The sequence below is a fragment of the Pelophylax lessonae genome, assembly GCF_965119305.1.
Source record: "Pelophylax lessonae genome assembly, chromosome: 10".
Taxonomy (NCBI): domain Eukaryota; kingdom Metazoa; phylum Chordata; class Amphibia; order Anura; family Ranidae; genus Pelophylax; species Pelophylax lessonae.
In genome coordinates, this window is record NC_138777.1 from 233,245,501 (window position 1) to 233,260,620 (window position 15,120).

A 15,120-nucleotide genomic window follows, 5' to 3' on the forward strand; every position below is an offset into this window, starting at 1 on the left:
TAAAAAAATGTGAAAAATATTGTTATTTTTGCAAAATTGTCGCTCTTTTTTTTGTTTATAGCGCATGATCAAAAAATCGCACAGAAAGCTCTGTTTGTGGGGAAAAAAGGACATCAAATTCGTTTAGGTACAGCATCGCACGACCGTGCAATTGTCCGTTAAAGTCACGCAGTGCCGAATCGCAAAATACCCCCTGGTCAGGAAGGGGGTAAAATCTTCTGGGGCTTAAGTGGTTAAAACTATGGACAAACTTGAGGCACCCTCGCAGGGCAGTATTCCAACATGATAACGACCCCAAACACACCTCCAAGATGACCACTGCCTTGCTAAAGAAGCTGAGGGTAAAGGTGATGGACTGGCCAAGCATGTCTCCAGTTGGGGGCTTCTAGGCACAGAAAAAAGTTTGAAGGTTCTTGCAGTCATGAATATGTTACATCCATGTTATTTTTGTTGCTAGTTTAACCACTTTAAGACTGGAAGGATTTGCCCCCTTAATGACCAGGCCATATTTTGCGATTCAGCACTGCGTTACTTTAACTGACAATTGCGCAGCCGTGCGACACTGTACCTAAATAAAATTGACATCTTTTTTCCCCCCCACAAATAGAGCTTTCTTTTGGTGGTATTTGATCACCTGTGCGATTTTTTTTTTGTTGCGCTATAAACCAATTTGTTTTCTGCTAGTAAGGGCGGCGATCAACGATTTTTAGCGGGACTGCAACATTGCGGCGAACAGATTGGACCCCTAACTGACATTTTTGACACTTTTGGGGGGACCAGTGACATTACTACAGTAATCAGTGCTAAAAATATGCACTGTTACTGTACTAATGACACTGGCAGGGGAGGGGTTAACAGTATAGGTGATCAAGGGGTTAAATGTGAGCCTAGGGGGGAGTGATTCTAACTGTATGAGGGCGGGGCTTTTGAAATGACCATAGAGACCTGTGATCCTATATAGAAGGATCAGATGGCCTCTATGATCATTCCAGGGAGAAGAATGGTCAGTTGTGTTTACAACATCCGACCCTTCTTCTCTCTCAGCTGGGAGCGATTGCGGGTGTCAGGGGGCAATTGGAGCCGCCTTACCCGCGCATCGGCTTCCCCACTGCTGAGTGGGAGCGGAAGCGCGCCGCCCCCTACGGCGCGCGCTCACCCCCTAGCTTCCCGCACGCGACCGACGTAGATCTACCAATAAATATCGCCTTGTCGATAATTTGCATTTTTATTCTTGTGGGTGATTGTGTAGGCGGGGCCCCAGTGCACTGCATTGTCCAGGGGGGCTGTTAAGATGGCACTGGCGTAAACGCCTGGGGCATTACCTAAGACCCTTTAGAAATGTTTTAAATGCCAAAAGCATACTCAGAAACATAAAAGGATAAAACGTATGTCATATACAACTCCAGTAACAAGGGTGACACATCTCTATGGTTGGAAAGCTGACGCGTTTCGGGAGCTGAGGAAGGGAGCTTCGGTGAAATATCAGGGGTCTAAACAGACTTTTGAGACAAAGAAAGGGACTGAGGACAGATTCATCAGTCCCTTTCTATGCAGACTCAGCTTCACAGAATGAATGAACAGGAACAGCTGTGTACAGAGGCTTCCTGTTCATTCATAAACTGAAGCTATGAATGAATAAAAAATAAATAAATAAGTATTAAAAAAAAAAAAAAAACACATTTACCAGCTGCTTCCCCTTTACGTGGAGGGATCGGTTCCTCTACAGCAGGGATAAGAAAAAAAAAACTGTGACTCCAGCTGTTGCAAAACTACAAGTCCCATCATGCCTCTGCCTCTGGGTGTCATGCTTGTGGCTTTCAGAGTCTTGCTATGCCTCATGGGACTTGTAGTTCTGCAACATCTGGAGGGCCACAGTTTGCATATCTCTGCTCTACATGCTGCCACCCGTGCGGCCCTCCTATCCAGGAGTACGGGGGGGGGGCACACAGGGGACCCCTGCGACTCCTGCATGTATGCCCCTAGCCTGAGGTTATTACTCTGCATGTCCTTAAATGGGGGTTGACTTTTTTTAATTGTTGTTAACCACTTGCCGACCACCGCACGACTATTTACTGCGGCAGTCAGCCCCCTACAGGCAAAGCGATGTAGCCCTATGTCGCTCGGCCACGAGCCTGTAGGGGGCGAGCGTGCGCCGCCGGCAGCGCGCTCCCGCCCCCGCTCCTTCCCTGCCTACCCCACGCGTGTGACCGGCGGCTCCGATGTCCTCCGGTCACTCGCAATCTCCCTCAGGAGAGGGACAAAGACCGACGACTGATGTAAACACAGCCGTCTGTCATTCTCCCTGAAGTAATGACAGAGGCTATGCGATCCTGCTATGTAGGATCGTATGTCTCTGTGATTACTTCACTAGCCACGCCCCCTGACAGTTAGAATCACACCCCTAGGGACACACTTAACCTTGATCACCACTAAAGTTAACCCCTTCCCGGCCAGTGTCATTTTTACAGTAACAGTGCATATTTTTAGCACGGATTACTGTAGTAATGTCACTGGTACCCCCCAAACTGTCAGTTAAGGGTCCGATCTGTCCGTCGCAATGTCGCAGTCCCGCAAAAAAAAATCGCAGATCCCCGCCATTACTAGTTAAAACAAAAAAAACAATAAAAATGACATAAATCTTTCCCATAGTTAGCAAACGCAATAACTTTTGCGCAAACCAATCAAAAAAACGCTTATTGCGATTTTATTTTTAACAAAAATATGTAGCAGAAAACAAATTGGCCTTAAATGTTAAAAAATTTGGATTTTTACAGTTTTTTTTTTTTGAGAATTTCATATAAAAAAAAAATTGAAAAATATAATTTTTTCAAAATTGTCGCTCTTTTTTTGTTTATAAAAAAAATAAAAATCGCACAGGTGATCAAATACCAACAAAAGAAAGCTCTGTTTGTGGGGAAAGAAAAGGATGTCCATTTAATTTGGGTACAGCGTCACACGACCGCACAATTGTCCGTTAAAATCACGCAAAATAGGGCCTGGTCTTTGAGCAGCCAAATCCTCCGGGGCTTAAGTGGTTAAATAAGGTAATAGAAAGACCTGCAAACCGCACCCCCTTAAGGTGAAATAGGCAAGGCTGCCGAATGCGACACATTTAAGCAAACCGGAGAGTGCCACAAAACGCCCCGCATTGCATGCAGGCTGAAACAGCTTCTCGTATTTGTTTTTCTTCAAGGTTAGAAACAATGTAACGACTGTACTGTTCCAAGGATTCCTGCTCTTCATCAAGCTATACTGTATATTCACACTGCTAAAAAAAATTAAATCAGAGTATAGCATGAAGTCATTTAAACTCCTGAGATATTGATCTGTCAGTTAAGTACCAGAGGGGGTTGTTAATCAGCTTCAGCTGCTTTGGTGTTAATGAAATTAACAACAGGTGCACTAGATGGGCAACAATGAGGCGAACTCCAAAACAGGAATGGTTTTACTGGTGGAGGCCACTGACAATTTTTTCCTTCCCATCTTTTCTGACTGTTTATCACTAGTTTTGCATTTGGCTGGGGTCAGTGTCACTACTGATAGTATGAGACCATACCTGGACCCTATAGAGGAGGTCAATGTCACTACTGGTAGTATGAGGCCATACCTGGACCCTATAGAGGGGGTCAGTGTCACTACTGGTAGTATGAGGCCATACCTGGACCCTATAGAGGGAGTCAATGTCACTACTGGTAGCATGAGGCCATACCTGGACCCTATAGAGGGTGTCAGTGTCACTACTGGTAGGATGAGGCCATACCTGGACCCTATAGAGGGGGTCAGTGTCACTACTGGTAGCATGAGGCCATACCTGGACCCTATAGAGGTTGCACAGGCAGTCCAACTCCGCCAGGGTGGCACATCAATACGTGTCATTGCCAGGTTTGCTGTGTCTCCCAGCACAGTCTCAGGAGCATGGAGGAGATTCCAGGAGACAGGCAGTTACTCTAGGAGAGCTGGACAGGGCCATAGAAGATTCCTAACCCATCAGCAGGACCGGTATCTGCTCCTTTGTGCAAGGAGGAACAGGATGAGCACTGCCAGAGCCCTACAAAATCACCTCCATCAGGACACTGGTGTGAATGTCTCTGACCAAACAATCAGAAACCGACTTCATGAGGGTGGCCTGAGGGCCCAACGTCCTCTAGTGGGCCCTGTGCTCACTGCCCGACACCGTGGAGCTCGATTGGCATTTGCCATTGAACACCAGAATTGAACACCAGTGCTTTTCAAAGATGAGAGCAGAGTTCACCCTGAGCACATGTGACAGACGTGAAAGGGTCTGGAGAAGCCGTGGAGAACGTTATGCTGTCTGTAACATCGTTCAGCATGACCGGTTTGGTGTTGGGTCAGTGATGGTCTGGGGAGGCAAATCCATGGAGGGACGCACAGACCTCTATAGGCTACACAATGGCACCCTGACTGCCATTAGGAACTGGGATGAAATCCTTGGACCCATAGTCAGACCCAACACTGGTGCAGTGGGTCCTGGGTTCCTCCTGGTGCATGACAATGCCCGGCCTCATGTGGGGAGAGTAGGCAGCCAGTTCCTGGAGGATGAAGGAATTGATACCATTGAATGGCCCCCACGCTCGCCTGCCCTAAATCCAATAGAACACCTCTGGGACATTCTGTTTCGATCCATCAGACGCCACCATCAGACGCTCCATCAGACGCCATCAGACGCCACCAGTGATGCCCTGGTCCAGATCTGGGAGGAAATCCCCCAGGACCCCATCCGTCCTCTCATTAGGAGCATGCCCCGACGTTGTCAGGCATGCATACAAGAACGCGGGGGCCATACACACTACTGAGGACCATTCTGAGTTGCTGCAATGACATTTCAGCAAAATGGACTCGCCTGCTGCATCATTTTTTCACTTTGATTTTCGGGTGTCTTTGAATTCAGCCCTCTGTAGGGTGATAATTTTCATTTCCATCAAATGATGTGGCATCCTTTCCTTCCTAACACATTACCCAGTCCATACCAGTATAGATCCTAACACATTACCCAGTCCATACCAGTATAGATCCTAACACATTACTAAGTTCATACCAGTTTAGATCTTAACACATTACCCAGTCCATACCAGTATAGACCCTAACACATTACCCAGTCCATACCATTATAGATCCTAACATATTACCCAGTCCATACCAGTATAGACCCCAATGCATCACCCAGTCCATACCATTATAGATCCTAACACATCACTTATTCCATACCAGTATAGATCCCAACACATTACCCAGTTTATACCAGTTTAAATCCTAACACATTACCCAGTCCATACCAGTATAGATCCTAACACATTACCCAGTCCATACCAGTATAAATCCTAACACATTACCCAGTCCATATCAGTATAGATTCTAACACATTACCCAGTCCATACCAGTATAGATCCTTACGCATTACCCAGTCCATACCAGTATAGATCCTAACACATTACCCAGTCCATACCAGTATAGATCCCAACACATTACCCAGTCCATACCAGTATAGATCCTACCACATTACCCAGTCCATACCAGTATAGATATCCAGCATGAGATTTTTCCCCATTGAGATCTGATGTGTTCCCATCTTTCCCACTAGACAAGTGTCATTTATTTCATTACAAATCAAAATTCAAACGAAATTTGTGTGATTCGGAGATTCGGATGTTTTTAAATCCCTGAATCACAATTGTAACGAATTTCAATTAATCTAATATATAAAGTGCAAGTGTCTCTGCGTCCAGTCCCTGTGTCCGTGGGATTGCGCTACTGCGCATGTGCCCCACGGACAGCCGTTGGGACTTGGAGCGCAGAGACTTCGGGCGGCCGGGCGAAAATGTTGAAGAGGCAGGTGTGCGCGGGCACGTGGCGGGTGCGCGCTCGCACGCGAGAGCCGCTCGGTCAGCTCTGCGCGTATCCCTGATGTTGATAGGGCAACAGGGACGCTACATATGTTCTAGCGCCCGTTAATTTAACGGGCTTAATGTCTTGTCTGAAATAGATTATAACAAAATTAACCACTTATCGACCGGAAGGATTTGCCCCTTTAGTGCCGGTTCACATTCCTGCGATCACAGAGATCACATGTAATTCGGAGCACTGTGCTCCTAAAATTACATGCGATCTCTGTGCGGTGCAAATTCAGCAATACAGTTTGTATGGCTGAATTCGCACCGCAATCACACCCAACTCGCACATGACCCTTTTTTTGGTCCACAGCAGAATCGCAAAGCATGGCGGTTCACACTAGTGCGATCCGATTCTGTGCGAACTCACTGCGATATGCGATCTGATCTGGGGGTGTCGTTAACTTTTAATTGACACCCCCAGCGTGTCACATATGGCAGTGTGAACTGCCAGGGGTGCGGATGCGATGCGGGAACACGCTGTATATTCGCAGCGTTCCCGCATCGCAGAAATGTGAACGGCACTTAATGACCAGGCCACTTTTTGCGACGCTGTACCCAAATAAAATTGATGTTTTTTTGGTGGTAATTGGTCACCTGTGCGATTTTAATTTTTTGTGCTGTCAAAAAAAAAAAAAAAACGACAATTCTGAATAAAAACAATATTTTTCACTTTCTGCTATATAACATTCCCAAAAAAAATAAATATTTAAAACTCAAAATCTTTCTTTTTTTTTTTTTCACAATATACATCTTTTATCCTTTTAGGCCAATTTGTATTCTGCTACATATTTTTGGTAAAAAAAAAAAGAAAAAATCGCAATAAGCGTATTTTAATTGATTTACGCAAAGGTTATCGCGTCTACAAACTCGGGGAAAGATTTATGTCATTTTTATAATTTTTATTTTTTACTAGTAATGGCGGTGATCTGCGATTTTTAGTGGGACTGCGGCATTGCAGCAGACAGATCGGACCCCTAACTGAGGAGAGACTTAAACCTAAATCTATCTAAGGCTCGGTTTCCACTAGTGCGACTTGCGGTGCGACTTGACACATGTCAAGTCGCACAGAAAGTCAAAACCCATTGTTTTCAATGGGGCCCATTTCCACTGCCGCGGCTTCAGTTGCGGCGACTTCAAAAGTAGATCGTGCACTACTTTTGAGCCGCCTTCAGTGCGACTTCCCTCTATATATGAGGGACAAGTCTCACCGAAGCTGCAGTTTACTTTCGCTACGAAGTCATGCTAGAAGTAGCACGACTTCGTAGCCGCACTAGTGGAAACCGAGGCTAAGTGGCAAGGTGGATCAACAGCCTGGCTGCATCATCAGATAGGAGTCCTCACAACTTGTGAATAGTTAACCACTTAAGCCCCGGAAGATTTTACCCCCATTCCGACCAGGGGGTATTTTGCGATTCGGCACTGCGTGACTTTAACGGACAATTGCGCGGTCGTGCGACGCTGTACCTAAACGAATTTGGCGTCCTTTTTTTCCCACAAACAGAGCTTTCTTTTGGTGGTATTTGATCACCTGTGCGATTTTTTGATCACGCGCTATAAACAAAAAAATAGCATCAATTTTGCAAAAATAGCAATATTTTTCACATTTTTTTATATGAAATTCCCCCCCAAAAAAATGTAAAAATCAAAATTTTTTAACATTTTCTGCCAATTTGTTTTATGCTACCTATGTTTGGTAAATAAAATCGCAAAAAGCGTATTTTGATTGGTTTGCGCAAAAGTTATCGCGTTTACTAACAAAGGGAAAGATTTTTGTCATTTTTGTTGTTTTTTTTTTAAAGCGTAATGGCGGCGATCTGCGATTTTTTTGCAGTACTGCGACATTGCGGCGGACAGATCGGACCCTTGACTGACATTTTTGACACTTTTGGGGTTACCAGTGACATTTCTACAGTAATCAGTGCTATATATATGCACTGTTACTGTAAAAATACACTGGTAGTGAAGGGGTTAACTTTATTTGGGAGGGAGGGGCTGTGTGTGTCCCTAGGGGCGTGCTTTCTACTGTGATTGGCTGTGGCTTCAGCTGTAAGGACACTGATCAACGGATCTACATAGTAGATCCATGTGATCAGTGTCTTTACAGCGAGGAGAATGACAGGTGGCTTGTTTACACAAGCTGCCTGCCTTTCTCCCTCTCCCCCGCCGATCGCCGAGTGACCGGCGGACATCGGCTCCGCTGGTCACACGCGCGGGGGGGTCCGTGACCACGCGGGAGAGCGCCTCCGGCGGCGCGCGCTCGCTCCCTAGACCCTCACAAGCAAGCAACGTAGCCCTACGTTAGTTTGCCTGTGAGGGGGTGACCGCCGACGTAGATAGTCGTGCGGCGGTCGGCAAGTGGTTAATTTGGAGTATCCCACTATTCCCTTCTCATATCCCTATTTAAAATAAAACATCAAAAACAACTACATACCACTGGACTGATCATTGACTGAGCCAAGAAGTAAAGTGTTAATCTGTGAATGCCAGTGTTGCTTGCGGTAACCCAGGGGGACCCAAGAGTGTATTATCCAGCAGTCCTCAAGGGGGCAGTGCCACAGATTGTAACATGACAAAATGTGGAAAATATCAAGGGGTATAAATACTTATTCAAGGCGCTGTAATACGTATTAAATCAGATTTGTTGGTTTTATTCGGATGAGAGCGGCGCGGTAGTCTTTGACTCTTGGATAATCAGCCGATTCTTTTCGCATTAACATTTTTCATCATTATAAAAAAAATGCGGTATATATGAAATGGAAACATTTTGCATTAATATAGAAAGGCATAAAAGTGAAATAAGATAATTCCTACCTATTGTGTTTGGGTTGGATGGAGGCGGATCCATCAGAATCTCCAACTCATAACATAACGAATGAATTCAAAATGAATTTTGTTACTTTCGGATGCACGCGATTCCAGACGATATCGTCCAATCTTTGACTCACAGTGCATAAGTAATCTCCCGAAAACAACAAATTTACAGATAAAATGAATATAGCCAATCTTCCTAAATAACTTCCAAAAATACGAATCGATTCGTAAAACAGCAAATTTACTAAAAAAATCAGAATATACAAAACAAATTCCAAAAACGAATCATTATGACTAAAATAGATGATTTACTTAACCACCTCTGGACCGGAAGGGTTTCCCCCCTTAATGACCAGACCATTTTTTGCGATTCTGCACTGCGTTACTTTAACGGAAAACTGCGCAGTCGTGCGACGCCGTACCCAAATAAAATTGATGCCCTTTTTTTCCCACAAATAGAGCTTTCTTTTGGTGGCATTTGATCACCTGTGCGATTTTTTATTTTTTGCGCTATAAACCAAAACTGAGCGAAAAATTTTGAAAAAAAAAAAAAACAATATTTTTCACTTTCTGCTATATAACATTCCCAATAAAAAAAAAACGTAAAAATAAAATTTTTTAATCATTTTAGGCCAATTTGTATTTTGCTACATATTTTTGGTAAAAAAAAAATCCCAATAGGCGTATTTTGATTGGTTTGCGCAGAAGTTATCGCGTCTACAAACTAGGGGAAAGATTTACGTCATTTTTATTTATTTATTTTTACTAGTATTGGCGGCGATCTGTGATTTTTAGCGGGACTGCAAGATTGCGGCGGACAGATTGGACCCCTAACTGACATTTTTGACACTGTTGGGGGGACCAGTGACATTACTACAGTAATCAGTGCTAAAAATATGCACTGTCACTGTAATAATGACACTGGCAGGGAAGGGGTTAACACTGTTGGTGATCAAGGGGTTAACTGTGTACCATGGGGCATGTTTCTAACTGTTGGGGGGCGTGGCTTGTGAAATGATCATAGAGACCTGTAATCCTATATAGAAGGATCACAGGCGCTCTGTGATCATTCCAGGGAGAAGAACGGTCAGATGTGTTTGCAACAGCCGACTGTTCTTCTCTCTCAGCGGGGAGCGATTGTGGGCAATTGAAGCCGCCTGCCCCATGCATCGGCACCCCCACTGCACAGCACTAAGCGCGCGACAGGCATAGGGCCAGCCTTCTGCAGTAAATGTAAACGGCGGTCCGGAAGAAATTACCTAATGAGTCCGAAACTAAACAAATTTTTCCATCGTTCACATCTCTATTGCCCACCCAAATGTCCACATCCCATAGTGGTGCACCATTGGGAGTTCACTGTAGGGTGGCAGAGAGCTTGGAACTTGCCAGCTTTAGAGTCTCTTGCTAGTCAACATGATTGCAGAAAGCTCTGGCTTACCAGCTGGAAAGCTACGGCCTTTCTATTGGCTGAGAGCAGTGATGTCAGTGCTGACCAGAGTCTTATGTACATCCTATAGGTGAAAGGTAAATATTTGAGGAGGTTGAGTAAATCTGGCCATACACCGGTATGCGCAAGGTCAAACCAAGTCAATGATGTCAAGAGCATCCCCGCCCATTTCTATATGTAATTTGCAGGGTGAGCAACTTTCTTTCCCACAGCTAATTCGGCCAGCAATGGCAGCTAACTTCAAGTTTCAGACTGAACTCAAGCCAAAACCCAAGCTCATCACATGAGGCCATATTAAGTCCAGTTCTGGTCACCAGTCCTCAGGAGGGATGTGTTGGAGCTGGAGAGAGTCCAGAGAAGGGCAACTAAACTGATTAGGGGATTGGAGGACCTAAATTATGAAGAGCGTCTCCAATCGCTCGATTTATTCTCCCTGGAGATGAGACGCCTGAGAGGGGACATGATAGCAATTTATAAATACCTCAATGGTGATCTCAGCATAGAAAATAAGCTATTCCGTCAAAAGGATTGCATGAGGACTCGAGGACATACAATGCGATTAGAGGAGAAGCGTTTTTAACCTCAGGCAACGTGGGGGGTTCTTTACTGTTAGGGCTACAAGATTGTGGAATTCTCTACCACAAGAGGTGGTTTCTGCGGGAAGTATGGTGGCTTTCAAAAGACTCTTAGACGTACATCTCAAGGATCAGAACATTCAGGGGTATGAGAGATGATTACGGCCACACACACCTACACAGGTTGAACTGGATGGACTATTGTCTTTATTCAACCTCAACTACTATGTAACTATGTCGCACCTTTGTATATATATCAGATGCAGGATAGGGAAATTCCTGCCCCCAGCTCATTGGCCAAGCAATGACTGCCAACGTCTGGGTTTGGAACAAACTATGGCTATATTGGGTCAAGGACTCTACCATACAGGCCTGATAGGTGGAGTGCTGCAGAGATGGTTGTTCTTCTAGAAGGTTCTCCTCTCTCTCTCAGCTCTCTCAGACTGACCATCGGGTTCTTGGTCACCTCCCTGACTAAGACCCTTCTCCAACCGATTGCTCAGTTTGGGCGGGCGGCCCGCTCTAGAAAGAGTTCTGGTGCTTCCAAACTCCTTCTATTTACGGATGATGGAGGCCAGGGCCGGGACAAGGGGTGGGCAGGAGGGACGGTTGCCCTGGGTGCAATGGTTTATTGCAGGGATGGGGGGAAGTCTTGACCATAACCCTAAGGGAAGGGGGGCACAGTTTGGCATCCTTGCCCTGGGCGCTGGGTGACTTTGTCCCGGCACTGATGGGGGCCATTGTGCTCATAGGGACCTTCAATGCTGTAGAAATTTTTCTGTACCCTTCCCCAGATCTGTGCCGCCATACAATTCTGTCTCGGAGGTCTACAGACAATTCCTTGGACTTCATGGCTTGGTGCTCTGACATGCACTGTTAACTGCGGGACCTTTTATAGACAGGTGTGTGCCTTTCCAAATCATATCCAATCAACTGAAGTTACCACAGGTGGACTCCAATCAAGTTATAGAAACATCTCAAGGATGATCAGTGGAGACAGGATGCACCTGAGCTCAATTTTGAGTGTCATGGCAAAATCTGTGATACTTACAGTATCTCACAAAAGTGAGTACACCCCTCACATTTTTGTAAATATTTTATTCTATCTTTTCATGTGACAACCCCGAAGAAATGACACTTTGTTACAATGTAAAGTAGTGAGTGTACAGCTTGTATAACAGTGTAAATTTGCTGTCCCCTCAAAATAACTCAACACACAGCCATTAATGTCTAAACCGCTGGCAACAAAAGTGAGTACACCCCTAAGGGACAATGTCCAAATTGGACCCAATTAGCCATTTTCCCTCCCCGACATCATGTGGCTCGTTTGTGTTACAAGATCTCAGATGCGAATGGGGAGCAGGTGTGTGAAATTTGGTGTTATCGCTCTCACTCTCTCATACTGGTCACTGGAAGTTCAGCATGGCACCTCATGACAAAGAACTCTCTGAGGATCTGAAAAAAAGAATTGTTGCTCTACATAAAGATGGCCTAGGCTATAAGAAGATTGCCAAGACCCTGAAACTGAGCTGCAGCACGGTGGCCAAGACCATACAGCGGTTTACCAGGACAGGTTCCACTCAGAACAGGCCTCGCCATGGTCGACCAAAGAAGTTGAGGTCACGTGCTCAGCGTCATATCCAGAGGTTGTCTTTGGGAAATAGACGTATGAGTGCTGCCAGCATTGCTGCAGAGGTTGAAGGGGTGGGGGGTCAGCCTGTCAGTGCTCAGACCATACGCCGCACACTGCATCAAATTGGTCTGCATGGCTGTCGTCCCAGAAGGAAGCCTCTTCTAAAGATGATGCCACAGAAAGCCCGCAAACAGTTTACTGAAGACAAGCAGACTAAAGACATGGATTACTGGAACCATCTCCTGTGGTCTGATGAGACCAAGATAAACTTATTTGGTTCAGATGGTGTCAGGCGTGTGTGGGGGCAACCAGGTGAGGAGTACAAAGACAAGTGTGTCTTCCTACAGTCAAGCATGGTGGTGGGAGTGTCATGGTCTGAGGCTGCATGAGTGCTGCCAGCACTGGGGAGCTACAGGTCATTGAGGGAACCATGAATGCCAACATGTACTGTGACATACTGAAGCAGAGCATGATCCCCTCCCTTCAGAGACTGGGGGGCAGGGCAGAAATCCAACATAACGACCCCAAACACCTCCAAGATGACCACTGCCTTGCTAAAGAAGCTGAGGGTAAAGGTGATGGACTGGCCAAGCATATCTCCAGACCTAAACCTTATTGAGCATCTGTGGGGCATCCTCAAACAGAAGGTGGAGGATCGCAAGGTCTCTAACATCCACCAGCTCTGTGATGTCGTCATGGAGGAGTGGAAGAGGACTCCAGTGGCAACCTGTGAAGCTCTGGTGAACTCCATGCCCAAGAGGGTTAAGGCAGTGCTGGAAAATAATGGTCCACACAAAATATTGACACTTTGGGCCCAATTTGGACATTGTCACTTAGGGGTGTACTCACTTTTGTTGCCAGCGGTTTAGACATTAATGGCTGTGTGTTGAGTTATTTTGAGGGGACAGTAAATTTACACTGTTATACAAGCTGTACACTCACTACTTTACATTGTAGCAAAGTGTCATTTCTTCAGAGCCCATTCAGACTAGCGCGACACGACTCTGCACGACTTGGGGAGGCGACTTGTCAGTCCCCTGCACCACGACTTCGGAGCGACTTGCAGGGACTTCACATAATGGTCGCCCCAAAGTAGTATAGGACCCTTTTTCTAAGTCTGAGACTTGTGTCGCTCCTATTAGAACTGGTCCTGTACTACTCAATGGACCGCGACCGAGCGCGACCTGTCAGGCTGACAAGTCGCCTGATAAGTCGCGCTAGTCTGAATGGGCTCTAAGTGTTGTCACATGAAAAGATAGAATAAAATATTTACAAAAATGTGAGGGGTGTACTCACTTTTGTGAGATATTGTATATACATGGGATTTTTTTAATTTTCAATAAATTTGCAAAGATTTCAAACAAACTTCTTTCACATTGTCATTGTTGGGAATTGTTTGTAGAATTTTGAGGAAAATAATGAATTTAATCCATTTTGGCTGTAACATAACAAAATGTGGAAGAAGTGAAGCGCTGAGAATATTTGTGCACCCCCCCCCCCCCCCCCAGCTTATTGACCCAACAGTAATAGCTGACTTCCAGGTTGGGACCAGACCCAAGCTCCCCCCTCGTAGGCTTGGACATTTCTCACTCCTATCTAGCTGTCATACAATACGTCTAATAGTTTGGCCGGCAGTTGTTGATTGGTGGGGTCCAATATTTGGTCTTGCACAATGGGGGGCCCCTTGGTGGCCTACTGGACATGGATTGCAATGGATGAGTCTCGGGTCAATGAAAAGCTAGACGTGGTTTACTGAAGAAGCCCCTGTGTGGCACAGAAAGTCCATCTGATGATAGAGAAGGGAGGTCGCAGCTGAAAGTGCAGTACGAGGAAGGAAGTGGACGCAGTGGAGCAGAAAGCTGAGCGGCGGGGTGGGGGCAGAGCAAGAATCATATTAGACCTAAAAAAAAGCAGAAGCAAAGAAACAACAAGGAAGAAGTTCAGAGCTTTCTCCATGTGTCTGGTGACAGAACGCCCCGAGAGCACCTGTCAAGGCGGCTGGAAGAAGATGGTGGTGAGTGAAGGGGGGGAGGGGAACGATGACAGGTGCTCTTCCAGGGCTTTAGGCAAGGCTTAGGCAGTCTGTGGCTCTTTCTTTCTAAATTGCCCGACCTCCATCGGAGGGGGGGAAATACAAATGTCAGAATATACTAAACACCAGACACTCTCCAACTCCGTCTGTCTCAGATTCTCGCGTGTGGCGGGATTGGACAGCAGGGCAGCTGACATCATAAGATGAATGCTAGGATCAGAATTAAAGCTGAACACCGGGATCAGCAAACATGGTCTAAATCCATTCATCATGTGCATTCTTCCTGGATCTCGGTGATCTTTGTGTATTTCTTCCAGATCTGTGCAGGAATCCCATGTGAGACTTCCTGTAATAAAGACCGCTCACTGCTGCTCTCTCTCCTTGTGCAGGGGGACTGGTCTTGTCTCCGCCTCCTCCTATAATGTTGTGCAGGCAGCCTGTAACGGTGGAACTTGCCAGACCCCTCCCACAGCTCTGCTCTCTCTGGTTGTGCAGGGGGACTGGTCTTGTCTCCGCCCCCTCCTGTAGTTTTCTGCAGGCAGCCTGTGGTGGGTGGTGCTTGTGGGCCCCTCCCACAGCTCTGCTCTCTCTCCTTGTGCAGGGGGACTGATCTTGTCTCCACCCCGTCCTATAGTGTTCTGCAGGCAGCCTGTAATGGGTGGAGCTTGCCAGACCCCTCCCACAGCTCTGCTCTCTCTCCTTGTGCAGGGGGA

General features: G+C 46.0%; 1 protein-coding gene across 5 annotated transcripts in view; it reads left to right on the plus strand.

Annotated features, from left to right (window-relative positions):
* The window catches only part of PLCG2 (phospholipase C gamma 2), a 237,264-nt gene that overhangs the window by 37,742 nt on the left and 184,402 nt on the right, over nt 1-15,120 (plus strand). The window contains exon 1 of one of the 5 annotated variants that reach the window (XM_082269677.1): nt 14,208-14,389. The exons of 3 other annotated variants lie outside the window; for them this stretch is intronic. The gene's annotated coding sequence lies outside the window, so the exon portion shown is untranslated. Of the gene's footprint in view, nt 1-14,207; nt 14,390-15,120 lie in introns of those variants that run through there. One more of the 5 variants, XM_082269678.1, reaches the window with a different exon arrangement.